General features: G+C 42.6%; 1 pseudogene; it reads left to right on the plus strand.

Annotated features, from left to right (window-relative positions):
• Positions 1-13,644, plus strand: part of LOC101978642 (TBC1 domain family member 9-like) — a 93,638-nt pseudogene that overhangs the window by 8,875 nt on the left and 71,119 nt on the right.

Raw genomic sequence — 13,644 nt, forward strand, 5'->3', positions numbered from 1 at the left:
TAGGCCCTAGCCTGGTCCCAGACCCTTCTCTTTTCTTCAGGGAGGAGAGTATTGGACAGAATCATATAGAGATCATGAAAAGTGAGACTATAGGCTTGAGTTAAGTATTGAAACTCTTTAATATAAGAGACAGAGTTTTCAGTGTAAGATCCCAATTTTTTCTCTACTTGAGAAAGGTCAAGCATAGAAAAAGGGACATAAACCCTTAAAATCCCATCTGGCCCAGCGACCTCCCAAAGGGGGGCCACAACATGTGAAGTTTGAGTTAGGTGATGAGATGTGGTGACTTGTGGGTTAGGTGCTGTATTAGTGTGTGAACGGGTGGCGGGTGGACTAAACTGAGGTGGAGGGACTGGGATGGAAGGAATGGAAGTGGGAGGAGTTTGTGCAGAAGTATTGGGAGGAAGAGGAGGAGAAGTGTCTGAAGAAGAAGCCACAGATGTAGAAGGTGGGGAAGTGGGAGGGGGTGAAAGTGGAGAAAGCAGGGCTGAGGGCAGGGGAGAGCGGTATGGAGGTGGTTCATCAGCTGGATCGAAAGTAGAGACAGAGAGCAGAGAAGAGGAAGGAGGAGGAGAAGATGTGGAGGCAGAGGGTGGAGAAAAAGAGGAGGAAGGAGGTTTGAGAGCAAGGGAGTAGCTGTTGAGGCTTGCATCGGGTGCAAAGATTAGGATGAGATCGAAGCAAAGAAAAAGCCTCCACATAAGGAATCTTGTTCCACTTCTTTGATCGCTCACAATAATTAAAAAGATTCCAGAGTAAATTGGGATCCAGAGACCCACACGTGGGCCAAACATTTTGGTGTCTAAGAGATATGTAGGCCAGTCCTGGGTACAGAATTTTATGAGCCTTTTTGGGGCCAGGCTCAGGGTTTTCAAATTACCTAGGAGGCACTGGAAGGGAGAATCGGCTGGGAGGGACAAGGAAGTTCCCATGCTGGAAGGGCAAGATGGGAGTCAGAGAAAGAGTAAGAGAGAGGACAGAGAGAAAACCGGGCCAGAATAAAAAAGCTTCCTGGAAGCTTGGGGCAAATGGAGGATCAAGTGGGCGTCCCCAAAATGACAGACCGCCATGAGGAAATATAGAGGGCATTACCCGGTCGTCACCAGTGAAGTGCGATCTGTGAGACCCAAATAGGGCCAGGGCCGTGGGCAACCTGACGTCAGGAAAGTTTTTCGACTGGAACGAGAAACCAGGAATGAGAGGAATGGAGTTCCGGGAGGAACGAATGGAGTTCCCCACTCTGGTGAGACGGGCTGTAGCAATTACGCTAAACAGTCCACGGGAGATAAGAGTGAAGAGAGACGGAGGAGTTAGAGAGAATTAATCCTACGTCCCAGGTGGTCAATTCCCACGGGTGTCCTAGCAAAGTGCCCAGGGTCCACCGTGACCCTGATGGGTCTGGGTGGGGTGCATTTCCCCGCTAAAACACCCGGAGGGGTTGCCGGACACTCAATGGCCAATTCCCTCATTCTGGTGAGTTAGGGGTCAGGCGCTCATGGGATGGGGGAACTCACCAATCTGCAGGCCAGTGGTGGATGTCAGGTAGGCGATCAGAGGAGTGGACTATGATAGGAACGGTTGGGCTCGGAGTTTGGGAACGGAGTTCCGCCTTGAGCGATGGGGATCCCCATCCCGGGTTTTGGCACCAATGTAAAGGATGATGGGAAAGCTCTGTAAACTCAACAAGCCAAAACAACCATTTACAAAAATAAACTAAGGCCACTGTCTGTGAAAATTAGGGCCCGAGGGAGGGAGAGTTCCCCTCTCCTTTCCCATCAGATGGTTTTCAGGGCAAAAACAACACTATCCACTCTTACCCTTTGGATTGTAAAGGACTTTCCCTGGGATCCAACTACTTTCCTTTGAAGTGTAAATGCCCCGTGAGGCTCCAGGCCCCTTACTTGAGGCTAGAGGCCTTGTAGAGGCACCAGTCTCCCTTACTGTACTCTGCTTTTGTAAACACCCTTCCTGCCTGAAAACTCTCACGCACAATCATATTTTGTTTTCTGAAATTTTGTGCACAACCGTATATCATTTTAGACTAGAAATTTTATGACACTAGATAGCTTATAAATGTTGTGGAAAACTAGTAAGATGTGCTCAGGGGCATAAAATAACGTTTGGTTTCTTACAATTTTTGAGTGCTGATTGCCATTTTTTACCTGATTCCCACAACATTTCTGATGCATTGGCCGGGAAACAACAACTGTGCTGGTTTTGGGCCATCAGTTTGGTGGGCATTCGGTGCTGGTGTCCACGGTGGCCCTCAGACTGAATGAGACATTGCCACCTGAGAATTGTGGGCTCTTTTTTGCCTAGAGGGCCTGCAACTCCAGAGTGGCTGCCAGTGCCTGGACTCCCTGAAGAGTGGAACAAAACTCTTGTGCAGTCTACTGGAGGTAAGGTCCGAGGACCCAGGACCATAGGCAGGTCTGTTCCCAAGATGAGACTGATTACCTCCTATGGCCACCCACCAGCCAACAGTGCAGGGAATCCCAAAGGAAGAAAGGTCAGGGAGGAACTTCTTTCAACTCAAGTGTCTGTGTAGGTGTGAGTGAATGTGACTTTTTATGGCTCCATGGCTTTGTGCTACATAGTCTGAGTGAGTCCCAACCTGTGGTTCTGTTACCGCTGTGTACCGGTGACAAATTCTTGCTTCCCCAATGTTGAAGTATAACACCAGAGAAGCACACCGAGGCAAGGTCAGAGTGTGTTGAGAGCCACAGCCAAAGGGGCCCCAGCAAACTTCCAGCTGCCAGCAAACTTCCAGCTGCTGGCTGATGATTGGCTCACAGCGGCCCCAGCAACATCTAGCTGATTGGCTCCTCTGTGGTGATGTTCATTGGGCTGTTTCCCTGCCCTTCAGACTGCCAGCTGATGATTGGCTCACAGTGGCCCCAGCAACATCTAGCTGATTGGCTCCACCACGGAGCTGCTCATTGGGGGACTTCTTTGGCTCCGCCCACACGACCCAGCCAATCAGCCTCAAGAGCAGGAGGATTGTGGGAGGTGTGGAGGTTGGTGTGGGTGAGAGGCTTGTGGAAGCCGGTGGTGGCAGTTGGGCTCTGAGGGTTTTTTCCTGAGGAGCTGTTCTGTTTGGCGTTTGTAGTTCTAAAAATAAAGTTAGTTTCTTTTGACAAGCGGCTCCTGAATTTGGCCCAGCCAGACTGTGGCATTTGGTGGCTCGCACGGGGAGCGACTGAGGGTAAGTAAACTGCTCACCCCTGAGGGCAGGGCGAGAGGATGGGTAGCCATTCTAAGTTTCCTCTTTTGTTTTGCTTCATTTTTGTTTTAAGTTGCCTGTCCCTGGAGATGAGTGAGAGGGAAGAAAAACCGCTCACAGCTGAGGAAAAACTATTTGAGTCTGAGGAACAGATAGGGAGAAAGGACGGATGCACATGTCAGGAGGATAGAAAGGCTATAATGAATTTTTGTTGTTCCATTTTTATTGGATTCTGTCTCGGTTTGTTTTGGTGTTATCTTGTTGGGTTGTATTATAGTAGAAATACGGGATCAGTAAAAAACAAACTGAAAGAGTGTTAAGTAAATTGTTAGAGCAAGGAGGCTTCCCTGTAAAATCAAGAGCAGTCAGGGCATACGTTGATATAATACAAAAATCTAGCCCATGGCTTTTTAAGGAGGAGTTGTTAGATATATCACAATGGAACCATCATGGTGAATATTTAAAAAGAATAGAAAAGAACAACCCAGGGACTCTGCCAGTTGGCACATTGCCATTGTGAACAAACATATCTTGTTTGTTTAGTCCAAAGCCTTCAATTCAGACAAAGGTAGAGGAAGGAGAAGACATATTGATTCAAGTAAAAGAGAAGGTCTCTCAAGTTAGTCAGAAAGAGGAAAAGATTCAAGTACAAGAGAAGGTCTTTTGAGCTAGTGAGACAGAGGAAGGAAGTTTAGAGCAGAAAAAGCCATCAGGGGAAAAGTTACAACAGGAGACTGATAATAACACCTTTCTATCAGAGAGCGAAAGTGTCCAACCAACAGCACCATCTCTACCAGAGGGCATAAGTGTCCAATCAACAGCACCACCTCCATATGCTAGGAGACCCCCAACCCCCGCAGTTGATGGTTGGGATCCTGAGACAGGATCTCAAGTATGCCCTGCATTTGAGGTAGGAGGGCAGCGAATTCACCAGGGTTTAAATTTCAAATCAGTGAAAGAGCTAAAAGAGGCTGTAACAACCTATGGTCCTCAAGCACCCTTCATGTAAGCTTGGTCGAATCCATTACCAACTTAAACATGACGCCAGCAGATTGGGCTAATGTTTATAAAGCTGTGCTAACTGGAGGACAATACCTGTTATGGAAGGTTGCCAATGAGGAATTTTTCAAGGAGACGGCTAGGCAAAATGCAGCAGCTGGTTATCCTCAGAGAAATCTAGATATGTTGTTAGGAAAGGGACCTTATGAGGATCGGCAGCAACAAATTGCATATGATCCTGGTGTATATTTACAAATTGCTGTAGATGCAGTTAAGGCATGGAAGACTTTACAAGGACATGGAGGTTTACAAGGTCAATTATCTAAGATAATACAAGGAGCTAATGAAATTTATGCTGAACTTGTAGATAGGCTTATTCAAACAGCTACCAGAGTTTTGGGCAATACAGAACAAGCAATGCCATTAATAAAACAACTGGCTTATGACCAAGCAAATCGTTGGTGCAGAGATATCATTAGACCATGGAAACAGGAAGATTTAAACACATATATTAAATTATGTAGAGACATTAATGAACAAGAGCAAGTCATGGCAGCTGCAGTAAAACAGGCTTTAGATGCCAGAGACATTAATGAATAAGGGCAAATTATGGCAGCTGCAGTAAAACAGGCTTTATATGCCAGGCCGAGAACATGCTACAATTGTCAACAAAGAGGACATTTTAAAAGGAATTGCCCCATAGGAGGAGGGTTTAACAAAACTAGGTATCAAACGAGTAGAATACCGGGTATTTGCCCACGATGCCGTAGAGGGAGACATTGGGCTAATGAATGCCATTCTCAAACCACCATAGAGGGTACTCCATTATCAAAAAACGAACAAGGACAAGGTGTTTATCCACAATATCGTGGACAAAGGCATCGGGCTCCATTGCCAAAAAATGGACAGGGGGCCCCAATGCTCCGGGGCCCCAAACCACAAATATACAGAGCACTGGAGGAACCCAGCAACCCCAGCAACCCCATCAGGGTAGTGCCCGAGACATCAGATCCCTCATCAGACAAACCAGAGGGAGTGCAGGGTTGGACACCTGCGCCTCTGCCAAATCAGTACTAACTCCAGAGATGGGAGTTCAAATCATTCCCACAGGGGTAAAAGGACCTCTTCCCAAAGGAACAGTAGGCTTATTATTGGGACGCAGCTCTTCTACTTTAAAAGGACTTTTGATAAGTCCTGGGGTAATTGATCCTGATTATGAAGGTGAAATAAAAATTATAGACAGTTCTCCAAAGGGTATATCAATAATTTCACCAGGAGATAGAATAGCACAGTTACTAATAATACCAAGCCTACATGATAAATTTTCCAGTCATGCTGTAGAAAGAGGTTCCAAGGGATTAGGCTCCACAGGTGTAGATTGGGCTATGCTTTCTTTAAATTTAGATTCTCGCCCCATGCTAAAACTAAATATTCAAGGACATGAATTTAATGGGCTACTGGATACAGGTGCAGACATTAGCATCATCTCTAGTCAAGAATGGCCAAAACATTGGCCATTACAACAAGCCACTCAAACGCTTCAAGGCCTAGGAGTGGCGACTAATCCCGATAGAAGTGCAATGGTATTAGATTGGAAGGATCCTGAAGGATGTGAAGGAACTATACAGCCATTTGTATTGGATCATCTTCCTGTAAATTTATGGGGACGAGATGTCCTAGATCAATTAGGTTTGACATTAACAAATAATATCAATCAAAATGCACCCACTATTATGGCTAGACAAGGTTTTAGGAAAGAAAAAAGATTAGAAAAACAAGAACAAGGTATAGCAGCACCAATAAAAATAGATCAAGGAACAGACAGACATGGGTTGGGTTTTCACAAAGGGCCACTGAGACAATCAAAATTACATGAAAATCAGAAAGACCAGTATGAGTTCCTCAGTGGCCCTTGACTAAAGAAAAGATACAAGTAGCCCATGATCTGGTCAAACAACAATTAGCGGAAGGACATATACAACCTTCTGTATCTCCCCATAATACTCCCATTTTTGTCATCAAAAAGAAATCTGGTAAATGGAGATTATTTCAAGATTTAAGAGCCATTAATAATGAAATGGTCATTATGGGACCTGCTCAATCAGGGATTCCTCAGTTGTCTGCTTTGCCAAAAACTTGGTATGTTTTAGTTATAGATATTAAAGATTTTTTTTTCAATTCCAATTCATCCTGAGGATAGTCCACATTTTGCATTTACTATCCCTGCACTAAATCATGAAGGTCCTGATCAGAGATATGAATGGAAAGTACTCCCTCAAGGGATGGCTAACAGCCCAACTATGTGTCAAATTTGTTAACAAAGTAATCCAGCCACTTAGAAATCAAAATCCTGAGCTACAAATATTTCACTATATGGATGATGTATTATTAGCACACAAAGCTAAAAACACATTGCTAGAATGTTATGCCACACTTACAAACTTATTAAAAAATTATAATCTAGAGATAGCAATAGATAAAGTACAATTAAATTTTCCAATTAATTATTTAGGAGTTCTATTATCCTCAACCATGGTCCGTCCACCAAAAATTCAAATACGAGTAGATCAACTCAAATCACTTAATGACTTTCAAAAGTTATTAGGAGACATAAATTGGATAAGGCCTTATCTAGGTATTCCAACAGGAGAATTGGGACCTTTATTTGATATCCTAAAAGGTCCATCAGATCCAAATTCACCCCGAATGTTAACGCCTGAAGCAAGAAAGGCATTAAAAATCATTGAAACATATATGGAAAATACGTATCTAGATAGAATTGATGTAAGTTTGCCTTTATTATTTATTGTACTACCAACAAAAAATATTCCTACAGGAGTATTTTGGCAAGAAGGTCCATTATTATGGATACATTTATCTTATTCTCCTAACACTATTCTTACTAGGTATCCTGAGGCTATAGGACAATTAATACTCAAAGGAATAAAAACAGCAAAGGCAGTGTTTTGAATTTCTCCCAATAAAATTATTACTTCATATACTATGAATCAAATTGATGAATTAGCTAATGAGTTAAATACTTGGGCAATAATCATGTGCAAATCTAATATTTCATTTGATAAACACTTACCATCTAATCCTTTATTGTCTTTTTGGTCATTGCATCCTATAATTTTTCCAAAAATGACAAGAAAAACACCTATCATGAATCCTCCAAATATATTCACTGATGGGTCAAATAATGGTACAGCAGCAATAGTTACACCTGATCAAACTTTTACATTTTTAGTACCCAAACAATCAGCTCAAAAGGTAGAGCTTAATGCGGTATTACAAACTTTTGTGATGTTTAAAGATTCTGTATTTAATTTATTTTCTGATAGTCAGTATATAGTTAATGCTATAATATCCCTTGAAGATGCTGGTAGGATTTCCCCTTCTTCTACGGTTTTCTCTTTGTTTTCCACTATACAAAGTTTAATCTGGGACAGAAAAGATTCATTCTTTATAGGACATATCAGGGCACACACAGGATTGCCTGGAGCCCTTAGTTTGGGCAATGATTTAGCAGATAAAACTACACATGACATACATATTTTCTCTACACTAGAAGAAGCTATAAATTTTCATAAAAGGTTCCATGTCAATGCTAATACTTTACAAAAGTGTTTTAAAATAACAAAGGAACAAGCTAGACAAATAATAAAACAATGTCAAAATTGTGTGACCTTTTTACCACAAGTTAATCTTGGAGTCAATCCTAGAGGATTGATACCTAACCATATTTGGCAGATGGACATCACACACTTGCCAGAATTTGGGAAATTAAAATATTTGCATGTTACAGTTGATACTTCTTCTGGATTTTTGATGGGCTCCCTTCATGCCAGAGAAAAATCTAAAGATGTTATAGCTCATTGCTTACAAAATTTTGCCACTGTGGGCATTCCAAAACAGTTAAAAACAGATAATGCCCCTGGTTATATGTCTACCTCTTTTAAACAATTTTGCTCATCATTTGGCATTACTCATATAACAGGAATCCCATACAATCCACAGGGACAAGGCATAGTTGAAAGAGCTCATCAAACTATTAAAATGTACTTATTAAAGCAAAAAGACGGAATTGGGAAGGGGTATATATTCCCCAAAGATAAACTTAAAATAACCCTTTTTACTCTAAACTTTTTAAATTTGGATTCATCAGGACTTAGTGCTGCAGAAAGGCATATGTGTCCAAAAAATGTACATAAGCCCAAGGTACTTTGGAAAGATATTCTAACAGGACAATGGAAAGGTCCTGACCCAGTAATTGTCTAGAGTTGGGGGTCTGTTTGTGTGTTTCCACAGGAAGAACAGCAGCCGATTTGGATTCCAGAGAGATTAACCAAGGTCATGACCCAGTGATTGTCTGGAGTCGGGGGCCTGTTTGTGTGTTTCCACAGGAAGAACAGCAGCCGATTTGGATTCCGGAGAGATTAACTAAAATCCTGACCCAGTGATTGTCTGGAGTCGGGGGTCTGTTTGTGTGTTTCCTCAGGGAGAACAGCAGCCGATTTGGATTCCAGAGAGATTAACTAAAGCGATTCCTACAGACCAAAAAGAAGATGATTTGGCTCAAATCCATAACAGCTGATATCCAAAACTCCAATTTGGCTATCCTTACATCTGCGGCAGAACCAGGATGCTTTTTTCAATATCTGTTTTATTTTTGCCCTTTCCCATATCATGAAGTTCTATTTTGTTTTTTGAGCTCATACAGACCTAGGTTAATGTATTGCTGATCAGTTCTATTTTTTTTTGACTATAGAGTTTTTTAAACATTGCAATGGAGATTTCACCTGTAAAATGTTATAAGGCCTTTACTATTATGTTATGTGTTGTATGTATTATATTATGTGTGCACACTTGTGTTTTGTGTTATATGTTTAAATGTATGTATGTCCATATATCATATATGATGAGCGCTCATGAAAAAATGGATCCAAATATCTTTTTTTTTATTCACGTGATTTAAATGGTTTAATTTAAGTTGGGTAAATAACTGTTAAGAATTGTTTTAATATGTAAACAAAAAAGGAGGTTAACAGATCTGTTTGTTTACTTTCACCTATCCTTTTCATTATATTTAATAATTCTCTTCAATATAATGTAAATTGTTAAGAAAATTGTTTTCTTTTAGTGCCTTCTGGAATGTTACATATTTTTTCTTTAGCCATTATTGCCAGAATTCCTATCTTCATCCCTGTGCCAGTGAAGATAATGTAAATTGTTAAGAAAATTGTTTTCTTTTAGTGCCTTCTGGAATGTTACATATTTTTTCTTTAGCCATTATTGCCAGAATTCCTATCTTCATCCCTGTGCCAGTGAAGATAATGTAAATTGTTAAGAAAATTATTTTCTTTTAGTGCCTTCTGGAATGTTACATAATTTTTTTTAGCCATTATTGCCAGAATTCCTATCTTCATCCCTGTGCCAGTGAAGACAAAGATAAAACTAATCTACAGTTTCTGCAATAGCCATCACTGAACCGCTTACAGAACTTGCCTAAACTATGTGTCACTTGTATGCATTGTGAACTCACTTGTATGCATTGTGAACTATCTGTTGGTGCAGCAACTTGTGGTAGTGTTGGGGTATTTTTTCTGATGATATCATTGGTGGTACAATTTTTCCAACAAGAGCCATCAATTGGCTTGGTATATCTTCCTCCCTTCTGCTTGTCATGATCATTCAGCTAAAATTTGGGGGCCAACAGAGGTGAGGCAAAGAACCTCATCCCCCTGCTGGTACAAAGACCTCTCCACAGGTGTGGCTGTATACTGGACTGGTAGTCAATGATGGGTAAGATCCAATTACAATGGTACCAACCTAAGACAGGAGGCTGACGCCCTGAGGTCAGCTCATCCAAAGACGGGTAAGGACCATATGTAGTATTGGACAACCTAAGGCAGGCACGGTCCCTAAGCCATATGCTTGTTGTTTAAACAGAGAGGGGGAGATGTTGAGAGCCACAGCCAAAGGGGCCCCAGCAAACTTCCAGCTGCCAGCAAACTTCCAGCTGCCGGCTGATGATTGGCTCACAGCGGCCCCAGCAACATCTAGCTGATTGGCTCCTCTGTGGTGATGTTCATTTGGCTGTTTCCCTGCCCTTCAGACTGCCAGCTGATGATTGGCTCACAGCGGCCCCAGCAACATCTAGCTGATTGGCTCCTCCACGGAGCTGCTCATTGGGGGACTTCTTTGGCTCCGCCCACACAACCCAGCCAATCAGCCTCAAGAGCAGGAGGATTGTGGGAGGTGTGGAGGTTGGTGTGGGGGTGAGAGGCTTGTGGAAGCCGGTGGTTGCAGTTGGGCTCTGAGGGTTTTTTCCTGAGGAGCTATTTTGTTTGGTGTTTGTAGTTCTAAAAATAAAGTTAGTTTCTTTTGACAAGCGGCTCCTGAATTGTGCCCAGCCAGACTGCGGCAGAGTGGAAAACAGAAGTTTATTAAAGGACAGCAGAAAAGACTTTTCTCAAAGAAAGAAGGGGACCTAAGAGATGGAATCCATGGGAGTGCGGTTGTCTCCCCTTTTTATAGCTAAGGTCTTTCCCTCATTCTTGTCACATTCCTGTCCTTCGTTCTGTTAAGGGTGGGGCACAGGTGGGCCAAAGGAGTAATCTGGGCAGGAAGGACTTTTGGGTCAGCATCTTCAAGTTTGCTGGGAGGTGTTTCATTAACACTTCTTTGGGATGGGCTTTGGGCCTTGGGGACATTAACAAGAGTTGTCCTGCTGTTCCAGACTTCATTAACATGCCAAGAGTTGTTCTGCTTTTCCCGGAATTTATTCTCAACATGGTCTCCATTTTGGATCTTACTCGATGTTAGACCCGATTTATCTAACTGCACTGACTACCTATCTTTAAATCTGGCTTCAGTTCTGTGGTGACTTCATATGGCATAATGATGATTCACCTCCTGTAGCAGAACATCTGACCAAGCTTGGGGTTTATAGGGGTACACCTTTTCTGATGCCCTTCTGTCTGTCTTGTCACACTGATACAGGGTGAGACATGGGAGGAATATAGTCTAAACCTACAGTCCTGGACTGCATGATTAAGTATTTTAAGAAAGGGGATTCTGAGGATTACAGTATTAAACTCAAAAAGGGCCAACTCTGCACTCTCTGTGAGGTTGAATGGCTTGCTTTTGATGTTAATTAGCCTCCAGAAGGCATCTTCCATGTCCCCACTGTCAAGGCAGTGCACTGCATTGTCACTGAGACTCCAGGTCACCCAGGTCAGTTTCCTTACATAAGCTTCTGGTTCCAGATTGCCAAGACTTTGCCTCCATGGATGTGGTTTGGCATTAACCCCAAGGGTCAGTGTAGGGTTATGTTAGCCAAAAAGCCAGCAGCTCCAAAGCCTGCCAAGCCCATTCAACAAGGGTATCCTGAAGAGCAGTCACTGCCCCACCACTCTACCTGCCCACAGCTCTGCAACTGGCTCCTAGACAATCAGCCTCACTGCCTGATATCCCTGCTGCCATGTGCTGTCTCTTCCCCTGCCCTCAGCCCCCCACCCCACCAGAATACCATAGATCAGAACCTGTGAGGAGACACCTCAGGTCTGCTACACAACCACAGGCCCTGCAGCTGCTCCTGTGGTGAAGGCGTTCCTGCACCCACTGTCTGACAGGGTCACAGCATGGGGGATGCTGTGGCAAGGCCACACCATCTGGAAACCGGAACCATTAAGAATGTTAAGTGTTTTGTTTATGATACTCAAGATATGGATAATAGGGCATATGTCAATCAATAATAAAAGTACATATTGCCCGAGATTGCAGGAAAATTCCCAGAATGAGACTAAGGATACAATTGAGACATGCCATGAGGCGAGTTTCAGTGTCTCTCAGGATACAAACAATGGTGCTATTCCTCAAGCTTAAACAACAAGAAATATTTATCCCGTGGTTAACAATTTACACTACCCCCCCAACCCCACCCTAAAGCCACAACCTGTACAACAGCCTAGCTTCAGAAAAACAATTGCTGTGCCAACAGTACAGGGACCACCATATGTAGCTTATGGTATCCCCCTTTGAGGACAAGAGGCTAATAAAAATATATTCCCCCAACCAATAGACCCTCCTTTGCCTTACACAGAAACTTACGATGAAAATGGAAAACACATAGTTAATATAAATGACAAGTGGGTTGAGGTGTCAAGCCTGTCCTTTAGTTAAAAGATTACAAAGACATAAGAATTGGTGTGTTTTGACCAAGGATCAAGGAAGTTCTTTAAGAAAGCAGTTGAATAGGTCATATGAAGAAAAAGAAATTACCTTGGAAATTAAAAATAGAATCATGTAAAATTAACATAGATATATTTTAGAGGCACTAAATATATAAATATATATCTATATAACATAGATATATTTTAGTAGGCTTTTAAATACTAGACTTTCACTACTTTAAGTGTGTTTTACTGGGATTTTAGTTTAGAAGTAAGAAAGCTTACCAATAATCATAAGTGTGCTTTAAAGTTAAAGGTTAATGAAATAATTACAGGTATGCTTTGAAGTTAGAAGTGAATAATAGTTCAGGAGTCATGTAGTCTAGTTGCGTCACCTAGCACCTAGTGATTGAGGTGAAAACGTAAAAGCTTAATCATGATTGACTAAGGTTACAGAAAAAATATTTTGAACAATGTACTCAATATCTTAGGTAATCACGTCAGAAAAGACTGTAACTCTTGAAAATCATGTAAATCAAAAAAGTTTCAGGCTTTGAAGTTATCCATTAACTACCTGAAAAAACACCTGTAAAAAAAGGTCCCTCCAGGGGCAGCAGAGATTTCCTCTGGTAACTTGCGACCTGTCGTCCTGACTCCTCTTCTTTCTCCCATGCCACTCCTCCTTCAGGACCCCTGGAACCCCACTCCCCTCACCGGGGCTGGACTTCAGCAAGGGACTCATGGGCTCCCACAGGGCAACACAAATGGCACTGTTCAGGAAGGGCATTCCATTTTTTACTATTAGCCTTTCAGTACCACAGACTTCCTGAATTGGAAGCACCATACGCCTTCAATCTCAGAAAAACCACAGGTGCTTATAGAACTCCTGGAGTCAATCTTCCAGACCCATCAACCAACCTGGGAGACTGCTGTCCACTCTTCCTCACCCTCTTTAACACAGAGGAGAAGAGTTGAATTTTGAGGGAGGCCTGGAAATAGCTCCAAGTACAGGCCCCTGACCAAAAGGTAGATGCTGAAGTCTGGGCATAAGAGCAGCCCCAGGGGAGGACCCAGCCTGGTATCACAACCTTGAAGAGGGATGCAACCAGCCGGAGCAAAACTGAAATGCCCTTCTTCAAGGGGCCCAGTTAGGTGCAAGAAAGCCCACTAACATGTTTAAAGTAGCTATGGTACTCCAGAAGACGGAAGAGCCCACTTTAGAGTTTTATGAGTGGCTTTGTGAAG

This window comes from Ictidomys tridecemlineatus, chromosome 3, assembly GCF_052094955.1.
Source record: "Ictidomys tridecemlineatus isolate mIctTri1 chromosome 3, mIctTri1.hap1, whole genome shotgun sequence".
Taxonomy (NCBI): Eukaryota; Metazoa; Chordata; class Mammalia; order Rodentia; family Sciuridae; genus Ictidomys; species Ictidomys tridecemlineatus.